General features: G+C 42.3%; 1 protein-coding gene across 7 annotated transcripts in view; it reads right to left on the bottom strand.

Moving 5' to 3' along the window:
* Positions 1 to 15,458, bottom strand: part of WIPF1 (WAS/WASL interacting protein family member 1) — a 52,775-nt gene that overhangs the window by 16,453 nt on the left and 20,864 nt on the right. For 6 of the 7 annotated variants that reach the window (XM_032445965.1, XM_015868421.2, XM_032445962.1 and 3 more), the window contains exon 2: positions 13,445 to 13,553. The gene's annotated coding sequence lies outside the window, so the exon portion shown is untranslated. Of the gene's footprint in view, positions 1 to 2,427; positions 2,928 to 13,444; positions 13,554 to 15,458 lie in introns of those variants that run through there. The other variant, XM_015868424.2, reaches the window with a different exon arrangement.

The raw sequence follows: 15,458 nt of genomic DNA, 5'->3' as shown, positions 1-15,458 counted from the left end.
GGTGCTCCATGTGCCAAGGGAAAGCTCCTTGAGAAGAGAGGATAAAGTTTATTTTTTATCAGACTTTTAAATTAATTTCTTAAGGCAGCTCAAACCTGCATGCAGCAAAACAACTAGCTCATCTACACGGTGTTCTTTCCAAAAAACATCATTTTTGCAAACATATAGCTTGCTTACCTCCCTGTCTGTTAAATTTTTGCTTTCCGCATGGTTGTACTGTTCTTTTCTCCTTCCTTTACTTCACTGCTTTGCTTTGTGTCAGTTTCTAAAGAAATTGGGGGGTGATAGAGGGTGAGTAGGGTAGCACTCAAAGCCTGAGCACTCTAAGGAGAAGTGACTGCCTATGGAAGCATCCTACCATTCCAAACCCTCCATGACACATTGCTTGAAAGGAGGTAAGGAGGAGAAAAGCACCGGTGCCTCCTGCTTTCCCATCCCTTCCTGCAGGGAAATATCATTAACTAGTAAAGACATACGTATCTCTCTCTCTATATATATTTCTATATATAGTTGTATAGATTTGTATGCGTGTAGATACACGTACACACATTCACATGCAGTCAGTCTGAAAGTAATGCCTCCTATTTATATCTATGGAAACTACAACATATACAAAGAGCACAATAACACTCTCTGATAGAGCAAATACTATTTTTCAGCACAGTCACCACCATCAATGATGCATTTTTTGCCAGTAATGAAAGTGCCTGCATGCTGTGCTTGTAAAAATGTGCACGGCACATTCAGAACGTGGCTCATCTTTCACACTGCTGTCACCACTGCTGGAACACACCACCCACTGCCTCACTGTGCTCACATCCACTGGTTGGTCACCATAAGTGTTCAGCAAGCGCCAATGAATGTCAGTGGGTGCCATTTTTTTCTGTATGGAGGAATTCAGTTCCACACCTTTGCTCCATACGCGTTTCCATGTCAGACGCCTTTCTGTCAGACTGCCCTTCCTCTGCCATCTGTCACATGGCAACAACATATAATGGGATATTGGTGGGAAGGTTTAAACTCTATAGCCATACCATCGACATTTGCCTCTGACATCATGGGCCAACATAATAAAAGAGGAGGCATTACTTTCAGAGCAGTCCTTGTATCTATAGATCTACTCTAATGTGTATGTAGTTTCCACTTCTGTCCTGTTGAGTAGGATGCCTCTCACTGTGCCTGCAGTTCCAGCTGCCCACCAGCTAGCACTTCTGGTACCAAAGGGCTTTATTGGCAGCATAGGTGGAAGCAGACACGCAGCTGCACACTGGCCAGCTTATCGTCCAGCTGCTACTTTACAAGCCCTATAGCCCATGATGCAGCTGCTAGCAGGGCTAGCTAAAGGCATTTTGTAGGCATAAGGCAAGTTTCTGAGACAGGTCAAACTTCAGCAGCACCTGCCTCAAACTGTTTACACATAGTGCTCTTGCTTTGAAGCTGTATTATTTTCAGTGATATTTTCTTGGAAAAGATCTGCTGCAATGGATGTGACAATTTAGAGTAATTTTCAGTGTACATATCAAACTAAAAGCAGTGATTAAATTTAAGATATTAATTTTATCATCCTGGAATATGCCTTTTAGAGGACTCCACTGGGTGACCTACTGAGCACACATGGTATTCCTACCTGCTTATTTAGGAGCGCAGTGTGCAACATGGAAATACTGGACTTTCTTCAAAACATTCCTGAGTCTACTGAAAAGACAGCTTTCCTATACACAAGTAGGAAACATGATTCCTAGACTTCTGTTACATCCTAGAGTGTATACCTCCCTAAGGAGCAACCAGAACACCAGATAACAAGGCATTAGTCAGAAACCCACGTGCTCATACTCAAGTATAATGCATCCATCACACAGTAAGACACACCAGCTTGACAAATTTTAGTTTAAACCTCAATGATCCTTATAGGTCCCTTCCAACTTGGGATATTTTATGCTTCTATGCACTCAATACTACACTGCCTCACTCCTACTATTGCCCCTCCCCAACTCTGCTCCTGCTGCTGAGAAAAAAAAACAAACCAAGAGCATCAGAAACTCAAAATGCAGCAAAAAATAGCACCTGCTGCTTTTGAAGCTCTAACTCATCTATGCATAGCACACTACTAGACCCAAGTCCTGCTGCTGCTTCATTCACCACTGCTTTGCACAAAGCACATAGTCCAAGGATGCTAAGCACAACTCCGCAGCTAGAGGGAAGCTTTGGCTTTTGTCTTATGTGTCAGCAATGGACTCGGGGTTCATTATTTGCACTCAGCAAGTAGGAAAGAGCCTATTCTAAGGAACAGACATTAACTCCAATTGCTAACTGCTGATACCATAAAATACATATGCAATAGGAGCTGATAAATTTTACCTACTGAGTCTGCTAACAACAGAGCTGTTTGTAACAACCAGTGCCACAGGGTATTGAAAAAGAACTCACCTCAAAAGAAAGTTGGAAGGAGCATCAGAACTTTGAAACCTAGTACGCATGTTCTTGTGCATTTTTTAGTCAGTAGCATTCATTTTCATCACTGTATGTAAATATTAGGCTTAAATGATGGTACTGCAGCTGCAAGAATTAAGGTAGCTACCCCAAAATGCCAGCCTCTGGGCTCCAAAGATGGAGAACATTACAATATGCAACATATCTTGATAAGAACTAACTGCATCCAAAAAAAATAAAAAACAACAACCCAACACAAAGCTCGGGAGAAAAACAGAGTGTGTCACATTTGGCAAAGAGCATTTGCCCTACCAAGCAACCCACATGTAAAAGAGGTACTACATCAAAACACAAGTTCTGGGCATTTCACGTTCAATTTAGTACCTCAGAGATCTCTTCAGGAGCATGACAAGTGCCAAAGAGAGACATTTTACGTGGGATGCACAGAGTGAACAACTGGGCTGCAGCTGCAGGGCTTGCCTGTAGTCAGCCATTTCAAGGCAGTCCAGGCACCCCTCGCACGCACTGAGTCACAGGCAGACAGACAGCGCGCTGCGGTTAATCGCTTCCTGCATGATTAATTTCCAAGCAGAAAAAGAGGAAGGAACAAACAACTGCAGAAATAAAACAGAAAAGATAGAACTCGAGGGGGAAAAATATGCAGTCACCAATTAAATGCTGATTGTCCCTCTGTGCAACAGGGTTCAAAATCCAAAACAGTATTGATGTGGTTCTTTCATAATGTATTGCTTCCACTTACGGAAGAAAAAAAATTAGATGTAAATTTGAGAAAATTTAGGCTTGATCACCAAGCTAAGGTAGCTCTAAGCACAAAAAGGACAGCAAACCAATCACATGACAAAACAGTTGGGAAATTGTACAAAAACAACTGTTTTTCCATGGGGGGGGGAGGGGGGGAGGGAAAACAGCTCCACACAGACAAAAATATTTTGTCGTGAACCATTGTCTAAAGGAATACACAACTATTGAATTGTTTTGATTCACCCACATCCCGTGCTGCCTCCCCTTGCCTTCAGTGGGCCCGACACCAAGAGCACACACATCCCACTGCAGTCCTGTGCAGCAGGAGTGCAAGAGCAGGAATGGGCATAAGGAGAGCTCCAGAGGATGCCAAAGGTACCCACCCTGCACAACATTGTGCCAGTAACTACCACCTGAAAAACATAGCATGTTTTCCTCTCCTTTTTATTAAAGCAATAACTCAGGCTCCATACAAATAGAAACTTGTAGATACATATAAATAGACAGATGTTTTTAACCCCCCTAAAGTGTTCGGCATGGACAACAAACACATTGCAGTGTGAAGCTACCTGACCGCAGAGGAATTCCCCTAGATGGTGGAAGAAGAGTATTTAGAGCCTCCCTGGCCTGTCACTCACACACACAGAAATTTGGCAAAGCCTCCAGTGGGTTTTGTGACCCCATATAGATGCAACTGAAACACTGCTGGGATGCTTTGTACCCACTCCCCACTCAGCTCTATAGAAGGACTGTTTCTTCCTCCTCTTAATTGGGATAAAGGAGGCAAGTGACACCTGAAATGCTTCTTTCACTCAGTGTTTCTGCTCTTTAGGGGTAGTTTCCACTGAAACTGCACTGCTTATGGTACAGGGTTTACAGGCCCGCAAGGTGTAAGAAGGTCGGTTTTCTCACCCTACCCAAAGGAAGCTGAGGTAGGAGAGGAGGCATCAACATTTCACCCTCACAACCACTTACAGAGAACTGGACAGTCCAAAGAGAAGCTGACAGGAGAAATTACTCAAGATGCACAAGGCCCAGGGAAATTCTGTAGAGATTCCATCTCCAGAAAGCCCATTTTACCCGGGACAAATGTCAGGACATCTGTAGGATGCCAAGAGCAGCCCTGTGTGCTTGTTGCCTATGGCAAGTTGTACACAGCAGGCCTCCTCTGTCACCCAGGAGTTCTGCTGCAAAGAGCCAGCAGGGCTGCATCCATGGAAAATTACAGCTAAGAACTAGGCCACTGCGGTGTCAGAATGTTGTTTTAATCCAAGTATTTTAAGAAGTTTTTTTCCTTCTCAATGACATATTTTTCAAGATATGTGGAAGATCACTGGCAGTGGAGAGCTGTGGAGGACTGCCCCAGACACCACTACAGTTGCTACTTGGAAGAAAAAAAAGCAAAGCTTTTGATCATTTCAAGTGTTTGGATGTTGACTTGAGAAAAGACTTGAGAAAATTTAAAAGCAAATACACTATAGCAGAAAATACCTCTCTCAAAATAGCAGTCACTTCCATCTAGCCCATGCTGCTGGAACTTCTTTCAGCCAGTACTTACAGAAATATTTCTGCCTGCTGGGACTCTGGGAGATGGTTTCTACCATCAGCTCATGGTTCATCCACAACCCAGCTGCTGCCCCCAGCAGGATGCGGGGCTGACTCTGCCAGGACATTTCCAGTTACGGGACATACCCCAGGCCTTGTGCCTGTGGGATGCCACCTGTGACCTTGCAGCCCACTCCTTCCTGATAAAAGAGAAGACTTTCCCCCCAGGCCCTCAATAAAGAAATGCACAGCAGCAAACAACTTCTCTCCTGGGCAAAAGTGATGCTTATGGATCAAGTTTCTGGTATCTGAACTCTTACTTCAGCTGTCCACAGCATTCAAGCATCTATCATCCAAAACAGCTTTTGGCCAGCACATATGTTTGAAACAATGCAAAAGACTGCATTACCCTAGGCATGCTGCCCACCACAGCAAATGTAGGATTCACCCAGGCCTGAGGTAAGTAAGCCTCAGCTCACAGCCCTAAAGACAGAGTTGCTTGTTTTGGTGCTCTACACAGGCTATACAGATACACTGTCCACCTGGGCACAAGGTAACAGAAGGGAACAAGGATCTGATGTCTTTCTCCATTCTACTTCCTCATCTGCTCCTCCTTGTACACACTGTGTTCATAAAACACTGTTCCTAATACATAGTCTAAGAACTTCTCTCTGCTGGGGCTGGTTTTTCCAATGCCTCATTACTATAGAAGTGATCACTCGGTGTCAGAGGATGCTCACACTGTAGCCCACAGCTTTCTCCCAGAAACGTTATTGGCTTTAGGCACAAGAAGCTCTTGTGCCTAAAGGTAGGATAGACAGTCTGGCTCAGAAGTTAAGGCTTTTCAGAATTGCCTCCAAATTCAATTAACTCTGACTCGTAAAAAAGAGCACCATGCTAAGTTATCCACTTGAAAAATAGGATGACTTCTGCCAGCACCAAACTTGTGGACATACCATCACCAAACAGTGTTGCTCAGCTTTCTAACATTAACATTGGGAAAATAACATCTTTTTACACTGGCTTCCTTGCATTTTGACTTTCAATCTAAATACATGCAACATAGAGAGCAAACCCAAGCACAAACAACACAGAGCTATTTCTGTCCTGGATTTTTTAGGTTGCTGCACATCTGACCACTTGTTTGCTTTGTGAAGTAAGAAGGAAATTCTGCCATTTGAATCAAAATGACAGAAGCCTGGAAAACCTTTTGCCCCCCTCCTCTCCACTGTTTTGTGGTATAACAGGCCAAAAAGTATCAGGAATTAAGAGTTAGTCTGAACTGTTGCAACTTCCAGCCAGCACAGAAATAAGTGAGAGAAACCAAATTTGGTGAATGAGCTCTGGGATGGTGCCAGAGGACTTCAGCTGTTTGTGGTTGCACACAAGGTGCCACAGGACCACTTTGCAGTGGTGTCCGCAAGGTGAGGGGCTTCTCCACCTGTCAGCCCTAAGGCTGGGTTAAAAGGCTCCTGTCTGAAGGCGTAGATTATGTGGCAGGGGCTCCAGGACCTCTGCTGTGTTCTCTGCCGTGCCCAGGGCACAGTAGCTACAGGGCTGTTCCCAAGCTGTCCTCAGTCGCCATCTTCTTCTGACCAACAGAAGGATGGGCGGCAATGGTAAAAAGGATTTCACTATAACAAAGGCGCACAGGAAAAGATCAAGGATCTCACACTGTCAAATTATATTATTACTCCTTCATAGGCCTAAGTCTAGAATTAAATTGGCTTTAGTTTTCCAATAGGGTTTTTTAATATCAAGTGTTTTCATTATCACGATCAGCTAACTCTTACTAAACCTGCAGTGAACTGTGACTGGTCTACAAAAGCCAGCATCTATAAAATAATATTAAAGTGGTGACTCCCTCTAAAGGGAAAATATCTGAGGCACGTCAGGGCCAGACACATGGAACGAATTTAGAACACTGTTTTCCAATCCCACTCTACTGTAAATACTGCAACATTCCTATAAGAATGCTGAAAAACTACAGCGTGATTAGTTCAGATTTCACATCAAAAGCCCAAACAAAACACTAAGTGGCCAGGACAGTCAGCAGGAAAAGACAACCACACAAGCCAGGCTGCATTAGAGCTTTTACAATCTAGGTGTCGACATGAATTAGAAGGTAACTCGAATACCTGTCCTTAGAGGAGCAATCAAAGACTGATCCATCCAGAGTGTGGGAAAAACAAAACAAAACACAGCCCCAGATCTGCATAATGTAAGGCAGCCCAGTCAGCCAGAGACAGCTCAAAAAAACGAGTACCGCCTCAGAGCCAGATTACCGTCAGTAAAAGCCTCTGTTCAGTGTAGCCAGCCTCATAAATCAGTTTTGCGAGAAACAGGCAACTAGGTCTGGTAGAGATTTTAATTAAAAAGAAGTATATATATATTTTTTTCTATTCCAAGAGCTAAATTTGAGTGATTCAAAGCTGCAAAGCCTGGAGACTTCAAATCTTCTCTAAAATGGGTGGAGATGGAGAGTCTGATTTTAGACTTGTGAGTTAACGGAAAGACTCAGGCCAGTTTTCAGAGGGGGCTGGATGAGACCTATTGTGCCTTACAACTTCGCTGTTTGGGATGATCAGACTTAACAATTAAGAATACACCCCAGCTTGGGATCATTTGTGAGGTCATGAATCATATTTGCACATAAGGAATGCACTTGAGGAATGCCATACTCAGCAGTCAAGGTTGGTGGTGCTGGCTCCCACAACACCATCTTGTGGATGCTTATGGCTAAGGGGGAAGGACCACAGCCACAACCTACACAGAAACGTCATCGCTTGTTTTCAGCATTGCTGGCCTCCTGCTTCACGAATCTGGAGAGCAAACTGCAAGGCACATTTGTCACCTGCCTCAATGGACCAAAACCTACCAAAAAACAGACCACAAACCAAAAAGAAAGTCACATCAGGCCTTACTGACTGACTTGATACTAAATCAGGACTCATTCTGCATATGACTTCCATCTCTCTGACCTGCAAAAGGCTGCAAAATAGCAACTGATCTGCCATCAAAATGCTTATTTTAAGAATGTGACTGTGAAAAGTTTAGCTTTCTTTTTTTGTAGACTCTTGTTACAAAGCAATTCTTCTCTAATTCCCAAAGAGACTGCTGGAAGTTTGAAAATAAAACAAAGTTAAAAACAGAGTTTTTCAGCTTATTAAGGTATAAATGAATTTATACAAAATAATACCATTTCTTTGAATACTTAAGTGTTTTAAGTATTTACCATGATTGGTATTTTATTATAGATCCTCCTCTGAGAAGAGCTATGAAAGGAAACTTTTTTCTTATATGATGTATGTAGTAACTAACATCCAGTTATTAAAAACAAATATCACTTTTAAAGCCTGAAGCATTCTGAAGCTGTGCAGCGTACACTGGGTCTGCGCACATGCAGGGAGTTGGATGACAAAGTGTCCATTTGCACAAGCCATCAAAGCAGCTCTCAGCATCCGTTCTTGCTGGCTTGGAAGAGGGCCTGTGCCCTCTGAGGTTTGGCCTGCTGCATATTTTGTGTTAAGTCTCAGAAAGCTTTCAGATGGGCTGCTATGGTTTCAGTAATTATTTTAAAAGGTTCTCGGCAATATAAAAACAAATCTGTGGAAGGGATTTTAAAACCAGGATGGAAATACTAAGACAAGGGAAAAGTAGAAGCAAAAAGTAATTCGAAACAAACAGAGTCTGCTTTTGCAAGCAGCCCCCTGTGCCCCTCCCAGTCACCTCTTCTGCATGCTGGAGCCAGCCATAGCTCAGCCCAACCTACCCAGATACCGTGGCCAAAAAGTGATCATCTTTCCAGAAGGATCTACAGAGCTTTAAAAGCTCTGCCCAACAAAAACAAAACAAAACAAACCCCGAAGTCCAAGGTGAATTGAGGATAAGAGACTCATTTGAGTTCTCAATATACTACCCTACCTGGTTTTTGTTTGAAATGAATACATTTAAAAAACAAAAAGAAAAGCAACAGTGTTATTTAAAACATACTATTTCAGGTGTGAATTTACACGATCATCTAATATCTTGCCAGTACCAGCAAATGGTGTCTCATTTTAACCCATTTAAAAACAAGTTCAAAATGTTATGTCTCCGCACTATCTGATTATTTGCCTGGTTGGAAGCCAGCAAGAAACTTCTCCTACGACTAGAGGAATATCCGATCCTGCAGATAGAGGAAGCAATAAATTATTGCTATTAAAATATCGTACAGTAAGAAAACTCAAAAGCTACATTTATATGGCCTGTACAAAATGAATAGACCAAATAACCACTAAATAAAGTAGATTTAAGGTTGCCATTATCTCTATATTGCTTGATTCTTTGTATTATGTATAAATGCTACTAAATCAGACCATCTTTTTCCCTATTAAAAAGCAGCAGATTTTATAACATACCCATATTAACTGTGTTAATCCACTGCTTTCATTGCTACATCAAGAAATGATTGATTTTAAAAACCTAACTTCTTATGAAGACCTATCAGCTCTCCTCAGCTGATTGGAACTGCTGTGGTTTCACTGCAGACTTACACAGCCTTTTTCCAGAGAAAGGCAGGGTCCAAAAGGAGTAAAGTCAATATGTATGATAAATTACATGGACTGCTGGCTCAAGCTTCGAGAATAAAGCAGCCTACTGGCAGAGAAGATGAAGAACTTCCTTCCCCTGCAATGCTGAGCCCATCACATGGCTTGCTCTGAGCTGGCCAGCACTTCCCTGCCTCTGAGACTGGTTAAAGGACAAAATGAACTGCTACCAAATGGAAATACATGCAGAATGCCTGCAAAGGATCTCCAGTTCTATGTAGGCGTCTTGCAAAGAGCAGCTCCAAAGAAAATTAGGGGCTTGGGAGCCACCCTACAGATCACCACCAGAACATGGGCCATCCTGGATGAAGGAGCAAAGGCAAGAAGTGCATCAGAAATGCTGGCTGCTTGGCCAGTACAGGGGTGAGCCCTAGATCAGCATCATGGACTGAAACCACACGAGGGAGCTGGAATGGGAGGAGTGGTGCTAATGGGGATCACCAGGCAAAAAGCTTGCAGTCCTGGGCTACTCCTTCAGATTCCACTTTAGGGAAGGACTGGTGAAAGGGCAGATCTCTGGTTTTGGTTTGGGTCTGTGTAAAAAACAATAAAAACCAACTCACAGTGCACTGAATGCCATTACATGTGTCATGAGAGACTGTAGCCTCCAGTGTCTAAGCCTATATGAATGCTACACACTTAAGTAGGCGTGGTACTCCTGTTCCTATCACCAACAATTTCCATTTGGTCAAAACTGGAAAACATACTGAGTAATACAGGGATGAATTTTTCTGTTAAATATTTCCAATGCTGCTGCATTTTGGAAAAAAAAAAAAAAAAGACATTGAGAATTACTTGGAAAAGGAAGGCACAGCAAAGAGACGTTTCAGTTATTTCACAATCAAGCTGCCAAAATGCAAAGAGCAAAATCCAAGCAATACAAGTAATTCTTCACATTTAACCACCATAAGCTAAGTGAAGATTGGAGCACCGACCAACCACAATTACCTTTTAATTCACTTTCTAGAGTACAGCTATAACAAATTTCAACTCAAAACAGCCTTGCAAAGCTGTTTTTATGCACATCTTGGAGCCTGCTCTACTCTTGCAGCAGGACTTGACTGCATGAAATAAAGCCCCATGAGGTGCGATAACACTCAAACAGCAGATTCAGTGTTTACCCCTGGCACTTCAACTGAAGACTCAGCCTTGATGTCAGGGTTATGAAATTTGCACATATGCACCTGGGTACTCACAGGACACATCTGCAGTGGATCATGCCAATTTAAACACCCACAGCCAGGGCGCACAGTTAAGCTGTCCATACTTATTCAAACATTTTCATTGTCCAGTTAAAAGCTCCGTAATTAAGTACAGTTTCTGAAGACTCTATTTATGACATACGCTTCTTTACTTATTTTGGCAATTATCTAATAGACGACAAAGTATAAGTTCTGTTTTGTATCAGTCTGCAGTTCTTTTAAGCACAGAGCAATTCTAACATCATATTAAAGACTTCTCAGCCTATGAATTTAGGTTCCCTGTTCTACCTAGAGAGGGATTAAACCCTCTATTTTTGTGTTGGTGTACTGCAGTATTTAATACTGTGTACTTGGAAAATGAAAGTAATAGAGACAAATGGGAAGTTACCACACTGTCCCTATCACAAAGCTCTCACACTGACTGCCCAAATCTATCACTGTCCGGTACTGGGAGGGACTTCATATGAGCTAGTGCCACCAGTGCTGGCAGCAGGAGGACAAAGATGGGGACAAGTAAGGGGTCCCAAGGTTCTGTAGAGGGGACTTGTTTAAAGTCTGGCACAAGTCAAACCCAAACCAACCAAGGACAATGAAGTCAAAAATACCCTTCTGCTTTCCTCCACGTCTCTGATTATAGAAGTCTTTGCTCCATTTTATTTCACTTTGGAAACAACTTTTTACAGCTGCAGATGGCAAGTACTTACTCAGCTAGTGAGCAAAGAGAAGCTGGAAAGAGTGAATATTAATGGAATGGGTTCTGATGTCTGATGAGAGAAAAAAAAAAAAAAAAGGCAGGGCAGTGTCTATCATGGATTAACAGCAACCACTAGCCAATATTCCCCTAAACAAAGAGGGAGCACATTCTACAGTGCCCTTCTCAGAAGGAAACCATGCAACCAGACCATAAGGGTTGCTGTAGCAACCCTTTTTTTTTTTTTTTTTTTTTTGTATAAAGGGTAGTAGTTTGGTGCTAGAAAAGATATACATGGCTTATCATCCCTGTGAAAAGAACATCACCACAAAACCAAACGCATCCACATACTATCCATTCAATACTTGCATTTCCTTTGTTAGCATATATTTAATTGACAGGTCCTCTTACTCTTTGTGACTGTTCAAATTCATCTTCATTAATACCAATCCACCAAAAGCTCAGAGGAAAAAGCTCCAAGCTGGTCTGCACAGGGCAGCTGCCCTGACACAGCTGGTATTTGGGGTTGGCAGCCAATTTCCCCTTTAATTTCTTTTAGCGAGAGTGGCTGTCCCAGTTGTTAAACCCAAGCTAAAGTCAGCATCACACTTGCTGAATCCTTTAAAACATAACTGAAACTCTGTTCAATCTGTCTGAATGGTTTGGTCAGCTATGTGGGGCAAAACTAAACCAGGCTTCAGTAAATTTGGAGACTAAGTTCAGCACATGGCAGACTGAAGTAATAGTCATAACATCTCTTGTTTCCAAGACCAGAATTAGCAATTAGATGTAGAGTTAGGAATCACTGCAAACGTGAGGCCGTAAGCTTCTAGCAAAAAGAATTCTTTCAGAACTCATATGTAGAAACTCTGCAAGCTTTTGTATCTGGATCAAATCCACAGCTGGAAGGAAGCTTTGTGTTGGTTTTATCAGGTCATAAGACATTATTACTCTCATAAAGTCTACGTTCTCTCTTCAACTGCAGCCCTGATGACTGGCAATCCTCAAACAAATGATTTTGCATCAATCACCGTTTTCCTCTCTATCTGTCAAGGCGCCTGTTATGTGAGCCAAGCCTGCAGCCAAATGCTGCTTCAGATGAGCCCTGATCCATCAAAACTTGCCACTAGAAAATTTTTATCAATACAAGCCAAACTGGTTTTACACAGCCAGTGTGAAAGTGAAGTTCACTGTTAGTACCAGAGCTTTGAGATCCATGATAAAAACGAGCTGTTCTCTGGCTTTCACTCAAGAAAGCAGCACAGCCTGGCTTTCCCGGTACCCCTTTCACACCAGGAGCAGACCTTGTCAGCTGCTAGTGATAATTCTATACTCTTCCACAGCACACAACAAACTCTCTTTAGCTACTGCTGCTACAGTGAAAAGCAGAAAATCTCAAGAAACTCAGGAGTAGCATGACACCTGGTTTCCCTAGAAAGCAAAGCATGGAATATGATACCACGCATATGATTCAACATTCATTGCCTTTAGAAAAAACACCAACCAGCAAAATATAAAGTTAGCTAACAAGGAGACTGAAATACAGGTTGGAAGAGAGCACATATATCATTCCTCTTCCTCTGTGCCACTCCTGGCAGGTATTTGTTTCTCTTCTTCTTAAAAATCTCCAGTGATATAAATTCTACAATACCTTTCAGTCACCTATTCAAGCACTTCATTAGCTGTGGGGTTAATGAAGTTTTTCCCAGTATCCCACCGCAGCCTTCACTGTGCAGATTTCAAACGTAATGCTATTTTCTCTAGATGAGGACAACTACAGATTCACGATGCTTGATTAAACCGTATCACCCATCAGCAGCCCCGCCTGTGAAGCCTTAAAACCTTCCACTGCTATCCCTGTGTGACTGAGTGCATAAAAAGCACCAGATGTGTTAAAAGCTTGTGGATTTGGTGGAAAATTGGAATAACCTAAGGCACTTAAATCTGACATTAGGATAGGTGTGCCACATGGGATCACATCAAACTGGCACTGCCATTAATTCCACCATGCAAAAAAAAAGGCTTTTGCTAAGAATGAGATTTTGCAACCAACACAATATAAACAGACACTTTTAATATTATTTAAGAGATGGTTCTATGCCTTCTGACTGTGATAGGCATTTCACAGCGTGGAGATTACAGACGCTGGAGACCTGTTTCCCGCATTGCTACTCATGAAGTAACACTTCCCCGCTCCTCCCCATGCAGACCCCAAGGCTCTGTACCTCCTCAGCAGCTGGAGAGATGCTTGGGCAGAACACGAGGCCTGAAAATTCACTCCAGAATGCACCTGCTGAAGCTAATTAGATTGCAGCAACATTTCCCAGGCTGTTCCTGCAAGGAAGAAAGAAACAATCCATTATTAATCGCAAATGGTGGTGACCATAAAGCTTGGGTACATTTCTGCTGTACATTTCTCTGTGTAGGTATAAATTTTGTGTGAGAGCTGGCAGTGTCTAGAGTGGCAGAATGAAAGCAGAAAATCCTAAAAACATATGTGAATGAATATGGTGGGAAGACTGGAGTTATCTAATGTTCCTCTTAAAATAGCCATGGTTTGCCAACAGACATAGTAAGGAAGAGGTTTCTACAGCTTAAGCTAGAAAAAAAAAAAAAAAAAAAGGATGCAAAAGCTGAAACAAATCAACAAAATAAAAGTAAAAGCAACCTCCTTCAACCTCAGGATGGTTTTAACAGCTAACTACAGAAATGATTCGCAGAATTCCATTCAAGTGAGGGGGAGGGAGGAGGGGATGGCTGGCAAAATGTCTGTGGGAGGCACTGCAAACTGTGTTGTAGCAAAAAGACACTCTTGTCCATCTAAGGTACTTAATAATAAACAGCAAAACATCTTTAACAACCCAGTCAATTTAAAAGAAAGTATAAGAATAGTAACTGCTCAGCATTTTATGGATTTACGTACATTTAGAGATCAAAGTCTCCAGACTCCAATTTCTCACCAGTATGAAACTCATGCCTACACTGTGTGGTGAAATAAAACCCACACGGGGAGCCTGCTAAAAGCTGCCATTACAGTTTGGGTTAGCATGAGCTGGAGTTGCACACCTTAACTCATACTTTTCCTTCTGCAGAAAAGGAAAACGCAGAGCTGTGGGCCCACGTGCGCCATGGACACAAAGCCAACTATACACTGCAGCCCAGCAGCTGAAGGGGAGCAAAGCTGGCTGGTGATTAAAGTGGCATCGTGAGTGTTGTTTGTTCTGTTTATTTGCAGATCTAAGGGAACTTTAAAGCTTCAGTTAGATGAAATCAACTATCTCAGATTTACCAAGTTTTACAGTAATATCGCCCAAGGGAAAGAAACCAAAATAAATCATTAAAGAAAACAAAACATACAGAAAAAGGAATGTTTCTTCCATAGATGTTGTGAACACATGCACACACACACACATTCAGTGAAAGAACAGTTTTATTTTCCTGAGCACAGAACATGTCCCCATCTGGTTCCATTTTTTACTACTTTCTTCTTTTGGTTTCCTTCTCTCCTATTCCAACCCATATTTACTTCCTTTTGTTTAGTCTGAACTCCTTATTCCCTCTTCTCTTTTTGCAGATCTCCTTTTTAATTTATTTGGGAAAGAAACATTCTTGCCCTGACTTTCCTAACACAAGCTGGTGCAGGGGGCCCATCAGGAGCCCCCTTTCCTATGTCCCTTCTCTCTTGTTGTCCTGGCTGGGCTTTCTCTTGGTACAAGGGGAGAAGCCAGGGGCTATCTTTATTTAGAGAAGTGTACCAGTCTACTTTTGAATTCAGTTTCAAATACCTAGTATAAACCACCATGTGGAAGGTCAAATGTATTATTTACAAGCCATTGTATGTAGCTTAAAACAACCCCTAATCTGTATGAGATGAACCACTATAAAGCAGGATTAGGTTGAAATTAGAATGTCTGCAGTGGGATTTTAATAAATTGGTTTTAAATTACATTCTTAGTAATACAGAGCTGAAGATTAGAAATCTTAATAGAGCAGAAAGACTGCTATGGGACAGAACTGTGGCACTCCTTACCAATCACGCTAGATTTGCAGAAGCAGAGGGGCCCAGCAAAGGCCAGAGACTGCTTCTTGCAAAAGTCTAAAGCTCAAAACTTAACAGCAAGCTCCACAATGCTGCCCAGACACCAGGCCCTGCAATTTCCGAGTAAGAGCATCTCTGTCCCTGATGTGGGCCACATGCACATCCTGCGCTACTTCCTCTACCCCCATACTCTGCCAGGA

Source organism: Coturnix japonica, chromosome 7 (assembly GCF_001577835.2).
Source record: "Coturnix japonica isolate 7356 chromosome 7, Coturnix japonica 2.1, whole genome shotgun sequence".
Taxonomy (NCBI): domain Eukaryota; kingdom Metazoa; phylum Chordata; class Aves; order Galliformes; family Phasianidae; genus Coturnix; species Coturnix japonica.
This window is presented reverse-complemented; position numbering and strand designations above follow the sequence as displayed.